This window comes from Hesperophylax consimilis, chromosome 14, assembly GCF_061612785.1.
Source record: "Hesperophylax consimilis isolate HC1 chromosome 14, BYU_Hcon_1.0, whole genome shotgun sequence".
NCBI classification, from domain to species: domain Eukaryota; kingdom Metazoa; phylum Arthropoda; class Insecta; order Trichoptera; family Limnephilidae; genus Hesperophylax; species Hesperophylax consimilis.
In genome coordinates, this window is record NC_142849.1 from 1,630,710 (window position 1) to 1,643,822 (window position 13,113).

At 33.8% G+C, this 13,113-nt stretch overlaps 1 long non-coding RNA gene across 1 annotated transcript; it reads left to right on the forward strand.

The window, feature by feature from the left end:
* Positions 1-11,685: 11,685 nt before the first annotated feature.
* On the forward strand, positions 11,686-12,825 carry LOC149417750 (uncharacterized). Its single transcript, XR_016303099.1, has 2 exons — positions 11,686-12,568; positions 12,685-12,825. It is a non-coding gene; the product is annotated as an uncharacterized LOC149417750 (long non-coding RNA).
* The last annotated feature ends 288 nt before the right edge of the window (positions 12,826-13,113 follow it).

Genomic DNA, 13,113 nt, shown 5'->3' on the forward strand with positions numbered 1-13,113 from the left:
TATCATATGTTTACATATTTAATTGTTGACGACTCATTACGATAATTTGATTACTGATCGATAAAAGCATAAACTTATAAATATATACTGTAACGCTGCGTCTGCGCGGTCTATTTGCTTTACATAGTAATAAGTAATATGTCTCAGTGAACGTTTCAGGTTACACATTTTTCCAACGCATACTAACTTGAGCTTACAGAAGTTTTTCATTTACTTTATAAAATTAGTTTTTACATTTTAAAATCTGTCAAAGTCGAAAGCAGACTTAAAAACTAGAAAAATCTACATAGTAAAATCCGGAAAATAAATATTGCGGTGAGTTCCAAAACGCTGTAGCTACTTTAATAGCATTTACTGGAATCAAAAGTAAGAAATAAATCTTTTTTACTCTTACTTTAGCGTTGACAGCGTGGAATATTTTGACATTGAAATTAGAATAAATAAAATTTCACGTCCTTTTGCTATTTTACTCAAGTTTCCAGCACTCGACAGCTTATTTAAAAACTACTCTGATTTGCGTATAAAGCAGATTTTAGGCATATTTACACCAAAACGAATTATTTATCAAAATTAGTCTCTATCCGAATTGCTTATTATATAATATCTAGTTTTCAAGCACCTATTAAACTAGTCATATTTTCTAACCACGGTCTTTCATAATTTTACTAAATAAAAATATGTATTTTATCATGGAAACTTTATAGAATTGCAAGCTGTCGCGCACAGACGTTAGGTGGGAATGCTATCTTTATTCTTCCGGTATTTCATTGAAAGATGCTCCCAGGGGTCGATCCCTAAGGCACCAGTGCATAGTCAGAAAGCACGCCAAAAGCGTACCTTGCTTGTGCTGTGCCTTGTTTGAGTTCAACAGTTCATGTGTGGAATGATAAGCGGCCTCCGTGCTTCCTCCCTCCTACAACACGAGTCTCTTCAAGACCCATCTACACTTCTTCCTCTCCTGAAAAAACCCACCCTACAGCATTCTCAAAGATGATATACTCATATTTAATATTTCATTTCACGCTGAAGAGAATGAAATTAATTTCATAATTAAGTATTCTTTTTACTCTGCGGTTTATCTATTGGAGGTCGAAGAAATTCCCTCACATATTGTACATTGAATAATAGTGGAAAAATATTTATATCCGAATTAGTGCTTCACATTCTTATACTTACAAATGTAATATTTACATTATTCTGAGAATCCTTACATAATATACTTAAATTTAATTGTTAAAAACAATATTAGCGATTCTCAAACGAAAATTGACGACAAGGCGGTCCTGGGCTCAAGTCCCAGATGCAGCCGTATTTTTTTCTCATTTTTCAGTTTCAGTTTCAAAGTTTGAGAATCCCTTATATTGTCTTCAATAATTAAATATTACAATATATTAAGTTATTCAAAAAAAATTTTAAAAAAATAATTAAACAGACTTACAGAAAAGTCAATAGATGTCGCATATTAAAATAAAAATAGGATATAGATTTCCAATACACTATCTAGATTGCATTTAGTTCGAGTTGAATCTTGCGATCATACATAAAGATAGCAACCAGTAAAAATCTGCATAAGGAAAATTAAAATAATGTTGTTAGTTCTTATTTAAAGTATGATAAGTTAAATATGACCGAAGGAAATAGGGACGGATTAGGGCAGTTGGTAGGGCAGCGTCTCGGTAAGGCGAAGGTTCTTGGTTCAAATCCCAGATGCGCCCGTATTTTTTTTTGTTGTTTTACAAATGTTCGTTTAAGAATTTCTAAAATTATCTTTAATGAGACCTTCTTCCCTCGTGGGACCTTTACGGAACCAAGGAGGATTGGAGAGGAGAGCTGAGACCTGGGAAGACACATTGTGGAACAAAAAGACAGCCACATATCCAATGACAATCCTGGTGAACTTTATAAAAAGGACCTGGTGACTGTTAAAGTAATGAGGTAAAATGGGAGATGGCACAGTAGGCCTATGGCCTAAGTGCTCACGGAACTATATGTAAACCGTCTCCACTCTATAAATTTATTCATTAAGTCATACCAAAAATAAAAATAAAATATTTTAATTTATTTCTATATTTTATATTTATAAATAAATAATGAAAATAACGCATTTTTTTTGCTTTATTTTACCTGAACCAGGGCAAGGGGTTCTTACTTGTCTTATCCAGAATTTTCTACTGTCATTTTTTTTTCCCAGTAGGTACCTATTTTGTATTTGTCAGCTTCATTTAGTACAATGGCTGTTATTTAGTACAATAGTTTTTTACACAAAAATAAGGATATTTATTGCAAGAAGGAAAACAAAAGTTGCAATAAGACAAACATTGTTTAGATGTTGCATGGTTTGCATGAGAGTGTGATGCCAGAAGGGTTGTTGCTTATAGCGATAAATGAAATAATTCAATTTATTTTTACGCGACTTAAGACATTTTTTTGACGCCGGCCCTTAATCGGTTTTTGTTACTTCTGCCCCTACATCAGTCACAAAATAATAAATAAAATAATTCTGTAAAATTTTTACAACGTAAATGCAAACCATGCGCATTTTATGTCTAAGAGGTCATAAAAGGTGACACTGAATATGATGCATTTTGTAAGGTATTCTTAAAGTGCATTTCGCTATTCATAAAATTGTATTAGGCATTCGGTTTCCGCTCTTATTTCGTAAGATGCTCCTCATTGATATGAAATATTCGTCCTGTCTACGTTTGAAGTAATACTTCTGGTGGTGGTGGTCTACTTAAAGTGGTATTCCTTCACAGCCTGTTCAAGATACCTAAAGTTAGTTCACATTCATAGTCTTTATTTGTCAATAAGCATGTCAAGTATTAAAACAAGAAAAAAATTATTTAAAAATTATTTTAGATACGTCTAAAATCAATATTTTATTGATTTATTTATTATACGCCCTTAAGAGCTTTTACAAACATTTGAAAATATGAACATAACAATTCAGTGAAACAGTAATCATTATTAAAATTTGCATTTAAAAATATACAGAACCCATACAGAAAATGGTATTATGCTAAAATTATTTTTTATTATTATTGAGGTATGTTATTATAGCCTTCTTGTAACTATATTCCGTGCAGTTGAACACATCTACAATTTCTGAGAAAACATTGAAAAATGCATGTAATCTAGGTACAAGCGAGTATTTATTTATTTAATATCAACGGTATAAATATACCATAAACAATGATAACATGTCACAGTTAAAATCGTAGAAATATTTAAAAAAAAAGAATTACAAATATATGTGGCATTTGGTTGTGAAATGACATTAGAGAGTAAGTAAGTAAGTAAACGAGAGATACAAGTAAATAAGTTTCTATAGTGCAAATAAGGTAGAATTAGATTAAATTAATATTGATTGAAAAGATTTGATAAGATTTGATTTTTTATGAGCATAACCCTCTTGTACCTACCTTGCGTGCAGTGAAATTGATTTGTAGAAGATATTTTAGAGTATCTAAATGACTCAGTCCTGATTTTTTTTACTGCAATTAAAAAGAGTTTTGGATCGACGAGTTCTTATAGGTACATGGAAGGTAATTAGACTTAATAAATCAGGGCTGTCTATAATACCATTAACAATTTTATAAATAAAAATCAAGTCTTCTATCCGACAATTTTAATAAGTTTAGTTCTTTCATCAAGTGATTGTAGTTTATTGTTTCAATTGGTAGACCGAGTTTATAATTAATGAATCTAAAGAATTTATGCTGAATTTTTTCAATGGAGTCAGAGTGGATTTTGAAGTGAGGGGACCAGATAGAAGAATTATATTCGACTGATGTAAGTATTTCCAAAGTCATTGTCAGTTTAGGCATATCAAACATAAGACATTGAAGATAATATTAGAGATTTTAAATAAAAAAATTAAATAGAAAAAACATTAAGGCGAAGCATTAATCTTTATAACGAATTGGTTTACAGTGTGAATAGCAAAAAATGTATTTTAGACAAATCGAAGGTTTTTCTATCGTTTCGCTTGAGTGGAATACAAATAAAAAAATAAATTACTCAATAAAAAATATAAATGTAAGGTACTAAAAAAAATTTGTTTTCAATAGAAATGTATGAACGCGTAAAGGAAATAACTTTAAAAAATACAGTATTATAGCTAAGATTATATCTGTGACAGTTTCACTTGATTAACTTTTTTGCTTTCTTATAAAATTATTTACAAAATAAATTAAACCCAGTTTTGTGTTTGAAATTGAACGTTTCTAGACTCCGTTTGTCAAGCGATTTTAATGTCTATTACCTACAATATAAGGTATACCAAGAATATACACATATTTGGTTTGTAGCTTCCTCTCAAAAGATACTGTCACATCTGAGACTTGAACACAGGCCCTTCGCCTTGCCGCGGCGCTACTTTTAATTTGTAGAACTCCATTTTAATTTTTGGTTTTTTTTTATATATTCAATAAAATTACTATTAAATTTACAAAAAAAGTTTATTTATAAACAAATTGTGCCGTGTAGTTATTACAGTGACAGTTTTTTCGTCCTCTGAAGGCATTATCAAAACTGTGGTGAAGCAACTATGGTGAAGGTACTTATAATGAAAACTATTTGAAAAATTAAAGATATGAAATCTATTAGTACTATTTTACAAAATAAACAATTCATAATATTGAAATTTTCATCGGAAAATGGAACTAAATAAGGATATACTGAGATCAGTAAAAAAAATCTTAGTATATAAAAACACTCGTCGCTCTCTTCGGGCACGCTAATCTCCGAAACCGCCCAACCGATTTTAATGAAATTTTGTGAATGTATATGGTTGGCTCTATCTTTCAACATAAGATAGTTTTGGACCCAATAAGTGGCGCCGTTGTCCAGATCTAAATTATTTTTAACGATTTTTTTTGTTCAGTTTTATTGTCATATGTACAACCACAAATTTAAACTTCTTTACACTCCACCTGAATATTTTTAGATCTTATTTTAAGGATTTTTTTAGGAAAAAAGGGACATAATTCAATTTTTATTTATGTCAGCTTTATGTATTATTGGCAAAAGAAGGATTGACAAAAAATATTTTTCCCCAAATCGCACTACATTAAACTAAAATTCATCACTATTTTGGGAATCAGGTAGTGAATGCACGGAATAAAAGGCAGTCGTGAGGTCACAGTGTTTTGAGTCAGTTGCCGTGACGAGGAGATGACGTAGGACAGATGTTGAATACTCCGGTTGCTGCGGTGATGTGCTGGTCAAGCGCGGGTCAGTGAGTCGACGCCGGGCGCTGGTGACCGGGACTCGTTGACTGTCAGGCACTGGCGATCTGGGGAATCAATACTCCAGTGCTGACGGAAGGCCGAAGGTGCGGCGGACCTTGTAGGCAATTGAACGGGAGCGGCGTAGACCAGTGAGGATGCTGCGTGTCCTCGTGGTGGTCATGGTGGCGTGGAAGAAGCGCTGGTTAGAGACACTGGAACCAGGGCACTTGTAATCCGAGTAGCGCTTGCCAGGAACGGCGATCTGGACAAGACGCTATGATGATGTCCCGATGGAGTCCATGATGGTATGAGCGAAACCGGGAATATTGTCCTTTGCGCTAGTAAGAGGAGCGCGAATTACCACTCGTTGATTCTTGTTAAATGACGGCGGATTGATGACTGACTGACTGACTTGCTGTGTCGGGCATATTTATACTACACGGCCGACGGCAACAGTAGATAGATGGATGGCAACTAAATCCTAGGCACTTGCACAGTCTGTGTGTTTCACGAAGTTTCGACGGCGCGGCAACTATGCCTAGGCGGTAGAATCGAACCTTCTGGCGCGTTCTCGTAATGTGAAAGACGGACTTGCGATGTTATTGTCGTCGATAGACAAGTAGGTGCTTGTAGTACGTAGGTTGCTCTGTTTTGATTTCGACTGCGAGTACGTACCTAAGTAGTAAGTAGCAAGTACGTACCTAAGTAGCGTTGAGCTGCTTATTATTAATGAATTAATCTGGATTCTTCTGCTACACTATAATGTAAACCGTCAATATTGTTTAGACGAATCAATCTTTATTTACTTCAATTTAATTTTTACTTTTAATTTTTACTCATTATCAATAAAAAAAAATCATTTTTTACTACACCTGAATATGAGATGAGTAAAAAAATTAAAAAATGTATGTTGAATGTGTTTTCTATGGATCATATTCGTATGCCAAACTGTGTAAGACATTTCAAGGCAATTTTAAGAGTATAAAACGGAACCCGTCGCATTTTTAATTACTTTCTATCGTACTGAACAATAATCACAATCTGCTTAAATGTTCGATATCAAATGAAACGTCAAAACAATATCTGCGATGGATGTGACATGCGCATGTATTCTATGTATGTCAAATGCATAAAATATCCGACAACGGTGACAACAGATAAAAGGTAGTCTACAGGTTAGTCTACAGGTTACAGGTAGTATGAGGTCTACATAAAATTCGGTCTACATTGAAGGCGGTCTGTGGTAGGACAACGTTTGGCCGGGCCAACTAGTACCTATATAAAAATAAATGTTTCTTTGTTTGTACCGTGTACTGGAAAACTACTGGACCGATTTCGCTTAAAATTTTAAAGATAGATTTTATTAGTGTCAGGAGTGTTTATAGAGTAGTTTGAATTGTAAAAGAACTCGGAGACGACCGAGAAAAGCATTTTCTGTAAAATGGTATCCAGTAGTATTGCTGGTCACGTTCTCTACCAATTGCCATGCATAAAAACCTTGTTTCGTAAACATTAGTTATAAATAAATAAATAAAAACAGTTTAAATTTATTTTAATAGGTTTTGTTATGAATTCTGGATTAAAATGGAATTCAAGTAATTCGCCGATTCACTCATCGTAAATTCCGTTATGGTTCAACATTCAGGCAAAACTGTAAATCTCAAGATCGGGCCCTAGTCTGTCCGCTCGGCGCGGGCGCTCCAGGAACGGATCCCACTCCGCGGAAGAACTTCTCAGTAAATGGAGAATCGGCTAGTCTGTTTAATTACATCTTCAAACTATGACTAAATGGGATCCCTAAAATTTGTGATTACTTTGAATGGTCCCGGGATCGATGTAATTCACTGCTGGGTAACTCAATTAAGGGTGGATTTCTGATGATTTTCTGTGGTTTTATAACAATTTTGAATTTTGAAGAACGTGAAATAATATATTATATTCATAATTTATAACAAATAATTATGGGGTTTAGGATCACAGGGGCCTACCTACAAAAAAAAAATTGAGATAAACGCAAATAAAGATTGGAATGCTCATTTGCCCAAATGTATGCCTAACTGAAATGACCAACTGTATATCTCAAACGGTTGTATGTACGAGATAAAGCTTCTTGTCAATAATAAATATGATTATAGCCTTACCGAAACTAAGCTTAACTTAAAATACCAGATTTTGTGGTTAGACCCCTGTGATCCCGAAATCCCCGAACTCGAGAAGGATAATTCAAATTATGGTAACTGCAGCATAATATTAACATATTATTTAACTTCATTTTAATGTTGGTATATAGGTATTTTGAATTAGTATATAAAAAATAATTACTAGCATACTGGGTTAAAATTAATATAGCCCAACTTATAATTTAATATTTTTAAAAATGCCCTCATGGGGACTATTTTTCTTCAGTAAAAAAACGTAATCCGAAAGAAAATTAACAATTCCTTCAACTCTAGCATAATTTATATCAATATATCACTATTCATAATGAGAACCATTTTTAGTGTGGGGAATCAACTGAAAAACCACATTTTTGGCTGAAATTGATAGTTTTGCATCAAAATGCTTACTTTTTTCTCTTCATCTAAAATATGCCCAGGTTTTCTTTAATTTCGCAGAAAATTGAGAAATAAAGTTCCATTTATCACATTTTATATTTGTTTTTTAGAACAACAAAATTTCATTTAAAAAATGTAACGGGAAACGCACAGTTTTATCTGCCATAGATAAAATATTTTTTGGAACAAAATGGTTCCGTTTGCGTTTTAGTTCGAGCTCAGCCCTCGAGACAACTGAGTTCCAACTGCCAATTGCACAAAACTGAGAAAAAATACATTTATGAACAAGTCAACATACCGAACATATTGCAAATGATTTATCTTTACGTAACAGGAAAATTTAAATAAAAAAAACATGGTATTTGGCCAAAAAACAGATCCCGTTGCTCTGAGTTTAGCTGATTTTCAAAGAAACAGGGCTATGAATGATTTTTTTTGCTTATTTTTTTGTCTAGATGCCACGTTTTTTGATTGTATAATTATTAAACACTAGCAGTTAAAAACCCGCTCCGCGGGTTTTTTTCTGCTAGGCCCTGCGGGCGGCTCTTAGTTGGGCTTCGCCCATTTAAGTGATATTAACAACAGTTACATTTAATTGATAGATATTAGAACATTCACAGAGAGAGGTTGAGTATATATATTGTTAAAACACGGAACAGGAAGGAGTTAATTAATAATAACATGCTAAATTTACGCATAATAAGAATGACAGTTGTTTGAGTAAATGAAATTTTACGTATTTGTGATGGATTATTTCAAATGAAACACTATTATTGACTACATGTCTACAACTGATATTAACTGTTATCGTACCTAATATAATTAGCTCATAGGAGACTTGCAGTGCTTGAATATGTGTTACAACCGTCAATGTCTATAAGTTGAATCAATATCGTTTAGTTTGTCACAATTAAAGATAGTTTTAACAAAGTTGACTTAAATAATAGATTATTACATATTGATTAATTGTACCCGTGTTTATGAATAAAAGGAGGGTAATTGTGCGATGACATTAGCAGTCGGTTTAATTAAAAGGTGTTTATTTTACTCCAACTGGTGGTAATTCTTTACCTACAACTGTTACTGTATCTAATAAAGTTTAAAGCTAGATTATATATACACCTTCATCAGGGGCCTTAGCATGAGAATCGATCGAACTTAACGATATCGTATTGCTAAGCGTATCTACCGACCATTTTATAACGACTTCCCTAGCATGAGAACACTATTGATATCTCTAACGACATCGATAAGGCAATAAATACAAATCGATATACGCTGGCAATACTGGGACGGAATTGTCTATGAATTGGATAGACGTCAGACGTCAAACGTCAGATTTCAAGCTTGATCATTGTAACCGCCTTGTTTTTTTAATATTTTACGATGTCGCAAGCAATGGTAGCTGGGTAAGTTATTTATTTATCTTTTTATGTGAAAGAATTTCCATTATTATCAAAGAGATATACTTACATTCTATTGTGTCAAAATTTTGAAGTTATTTTTACTAATATTTCAATCATACGCAGTATTTTAAGATATTCAAAATGCTGATATTATGATTTCAGGAAGAGAGTAAGGTCGACGACCAGTCAAATGGACTGCTAACCAGCTATATGGCTGACCATTCGGAGTTCGCCGCTGGAAGGTTTGTGGGACCTCGGGGTTCGGAATTTGGCGGAACAACTGGCAGAATTATGTCCTGCTAAGTCAGACGAGCAGTGGAAAACAGTGAGTATTTGTACCTACCTATACAAACTGGTTGCAGCAAACTTTGCTGACCTTCTAATATAATCTATCATCGAGACACTTGATATAAGACGGTAAATCACTTTTAACCTGACATTATTTTTACATTTTACAGACATGGCGTGACATAGCTTCCCCTTCTCGCCCGAGCAAGAAGAGGAAGCTAACTGACAAGCCAGATGTGGGGGTTCGGATGGTGATGGCGCAGGAGGCTAGTAACGAATCATCCAAGGAGCTTGTGGGAGCTATTAATAAATTCTCCTATATTTTTAAGGTATTTCCTATTTCTCTTCGAATCACTCCCAAATACAGCGCTACACGTGTAAGTTGCCAGATTAAAATATAAAGAAATAGCGTCAATCCATGTTTAGGCCACTGCCAACTTATAAGTGTGGCACTGTACTTTTAAATTAGAATTAAATCTTAGTAGAACAAAATAAAATGCCCAGCTTTGACTTAACTAACTAACTAACCATCACGCCGTTTCCCCGCAGGGGTAGGCAGAGAGGACGGACCGCCAAACAACTCGGTCTTGGCACACACTCCTTGCCTCATTTACATTCATACATCGTCTCATACATACTCTTCTATTATTATTAGCTTTGACTTATTTCATTTATTTATTGTACTATTCCCAATGTACTATTTTTCCATTTTGCGCGGTGGAGTTTTTATTGTTCTGTTTGTTTAGATATTCTTTGTGTTAAAAAAAATTAATAAACATGTAAAATCCAGCTTGGCGAGAAATTCAAAATGAATAAATTAATTTATAATCTTCCTTTTAGTATGTCGACTACCTATTGTTATTTAAATTAAATTAATGAGTTGTTATTTATCATTTCAGAGTTCAATGGATCGATTTGCTGACATTTTTGAGGTATTTCCTGTTCCTTTTTGTAATTATTTGTCAGGGCACCCCGAGACCGGGCAAGATACAGTGTCTACATAGACATGGTGCTTTTCTGGTCTCGTCTCACTGGCACTAATAACTAATTTACTATAGAAGGTAAATTAAGTTAGTAAATTAATGAATTATCATCTCTTGTTTCAGAGATACACGGCAGTGGAACGTGAAAGGGTTTGTTTACTCCAACGACAGTTGGCGAGGTATTTATTTGCTATACATCTATACAGGCTTTTAAAAACATTTAATGTACAAAACTGAACAAATTAAATTAAATATTGCATTATTTAATATGTCACTTGAGAGATTGCGAAGTATGTTCACAAGGGATGGAACACGATTATTAACAATTGTCCTTGGAGAGGCAGAGGTACGATGAAAGTAGAATGAATGAGATCTCTAATAAAACATTTCTAATTCTAGACAAACTCAACCATCGAAACAACCGTCAACATAATTTGCTAACTCGCCCAACTATACGTTGCAGTTGGAGTCGGAGGATGACTGCGATTAGTTTTTAGGTTTTTTTTTATAATTTTCAAGATAATAAGTTTTTTGTATACTTTGTGTGTTAAATTTTTATTTTTATTAACGTTTTGTATGTTCATAATTTTTATGTTTCTTGTGAAAAAGTGAAACTCAACAACAAATGTCATTTTTTTACAATTTAGATACATACAATACAATATTTTAAAGTACGTGTTGTGTAATATTGCATGCAGCACTTTGCATATACATATACTTGATTAGTAGCAGTTCTTCAAACTCTTGCAATGTCTCTGTGAGGCGTGAATTGTTTTTACAATGTAGGTACATACAATACAGTGTTTTAAAGTACTATTGAAGTTCTTTTTGAGAAATATTGCATAGAGCGCTTTGCATATATGTATACTTGATTAGTAGCAGTTCTTCAAACTCTTGCAATGTCTCTGTGAGGCGTGAATTGTTTTTACAATGTAGGTACATACAATACAATGTTTTAAAGTACTATTGAAGTTCTTTTTGAGAAATATTGCATGCAGCGCTTTGCATATATGTATATTTGATTAGAAGCATTTCTTCAAACTCTTGCAATGTCTCTGTGAGGCGTGAATTGTTTTTACAATGTAGGTACATACAATACAATGTTTTAAAGTACTATTGAAGTTCTTTTTGTGAAATATTGCATGCAGCGCTTTGCATATATGTATATTTGATTAGAAGCATTTCTTCAAACTCTTGCAATGTCTCTGTGAGGCGTGAATTGTTTTTACAATGTAGGTACATACAATACAATGTTTTAAAGTACTATTGAAGTTCTTTTTGTGAAATATTGCATGCAGCGCTTTGCATATATGAATATGTACTTGATTAGTAGCAGTTCTTCAAACTCTCGCAACGTCTCTGTGAGGCGTGAATTGTTTTTACAATGTAGGTACATACAATACAATGTTTTAAAGTACTATTGAAGTTCTTTTTGAGAAATATTGCATGCAGCGCTTTGCATATATGAATATGTACTTGATTAGTAGCAGTTCTTCAAACTCTTGCAATGTCTCTGTGAGGCGTGAATTGTTTTTACAATGTAGGTACATACGATACAATGTTTGAACATGATGAAGCACTATAAGTCAGTTTCCTTGTTTAATATATTATCATTCGTGGGAGAAGTACTTTCGCACTAGTTCGTCTCTCACTCTGCGGGCTGCAACAACCCTGCTGACATCTTCAGGCTGGTGCAGCAGCTCAACCTCTCTTAACTCTACATTATCATTATAATAGTCTGTTAATCTGAAAATAGAGAACAATTTATTAATATTTTGTACTGTTGCCTTACTTTTTTAAATGCATATAGTTCAACAAGGAAACTGACTTATAGTGCTTCATCATGTTGTATAGTATAGCACAAGTAATAATTATTTGACCAGCAGCATCGGGCTCATAATGGAGAACTCTGTCTTTCCTGAGGCAACGGAATATAGCCTTCCATGCCCCAAATAGGCGTTCTACGGAACATCTCGCCTCACAGTGCGCCTTTGTGTATCTGTATTGGGCACTCCCCTCGACTGCATTCAATATTGGTGTCATCAGATAAGGCTCGAGTGTATATCCAGAATCGCCTGATTGAAACAAAACACCCATTATAATAGGTACATATAACTACTAAGTTATGATTTTTTTGCCTTTTTTTAAAATGAGTTGTTGAAATACATACCTAGCAAGAAATATGTCCCAATTCTCTGATTGTATAGTCTGTTCATTTCAGTTTTGACTAAACTATTATTCCAAATGAATTGGTCATGGACAGTACCTGGGAAGCGTGTGTTGATGCTCAATATTTTCAACGTAGCATCGCAGACCTGTTTATCAAACATAAAAAACCTTCAATAAAATTTGAAAACAACAATCCGGCTGTTTTATTTCTGAAAAAATATTTACCACTTGAACATTCAGCGAATAAAATCCTTTGTGGTTTTTGTACTGCTCCTCGTGTCTGGAAGGGGTGACGATGGCGATGTGGGTGCAATCGATGCATCCCAGAACATGTGGAAAGTTTAATTTTTCCCTAAAACTACTCTCTACTTGCTTGCGGGCTTCATTTGTAGCCGGAAAATGTATCCATCTTCTGTACAGATGTTCTAAAACTGCTTTCATAAACAGTTTTATGCACTTGCTAACGGTAGTTTGCCCTATC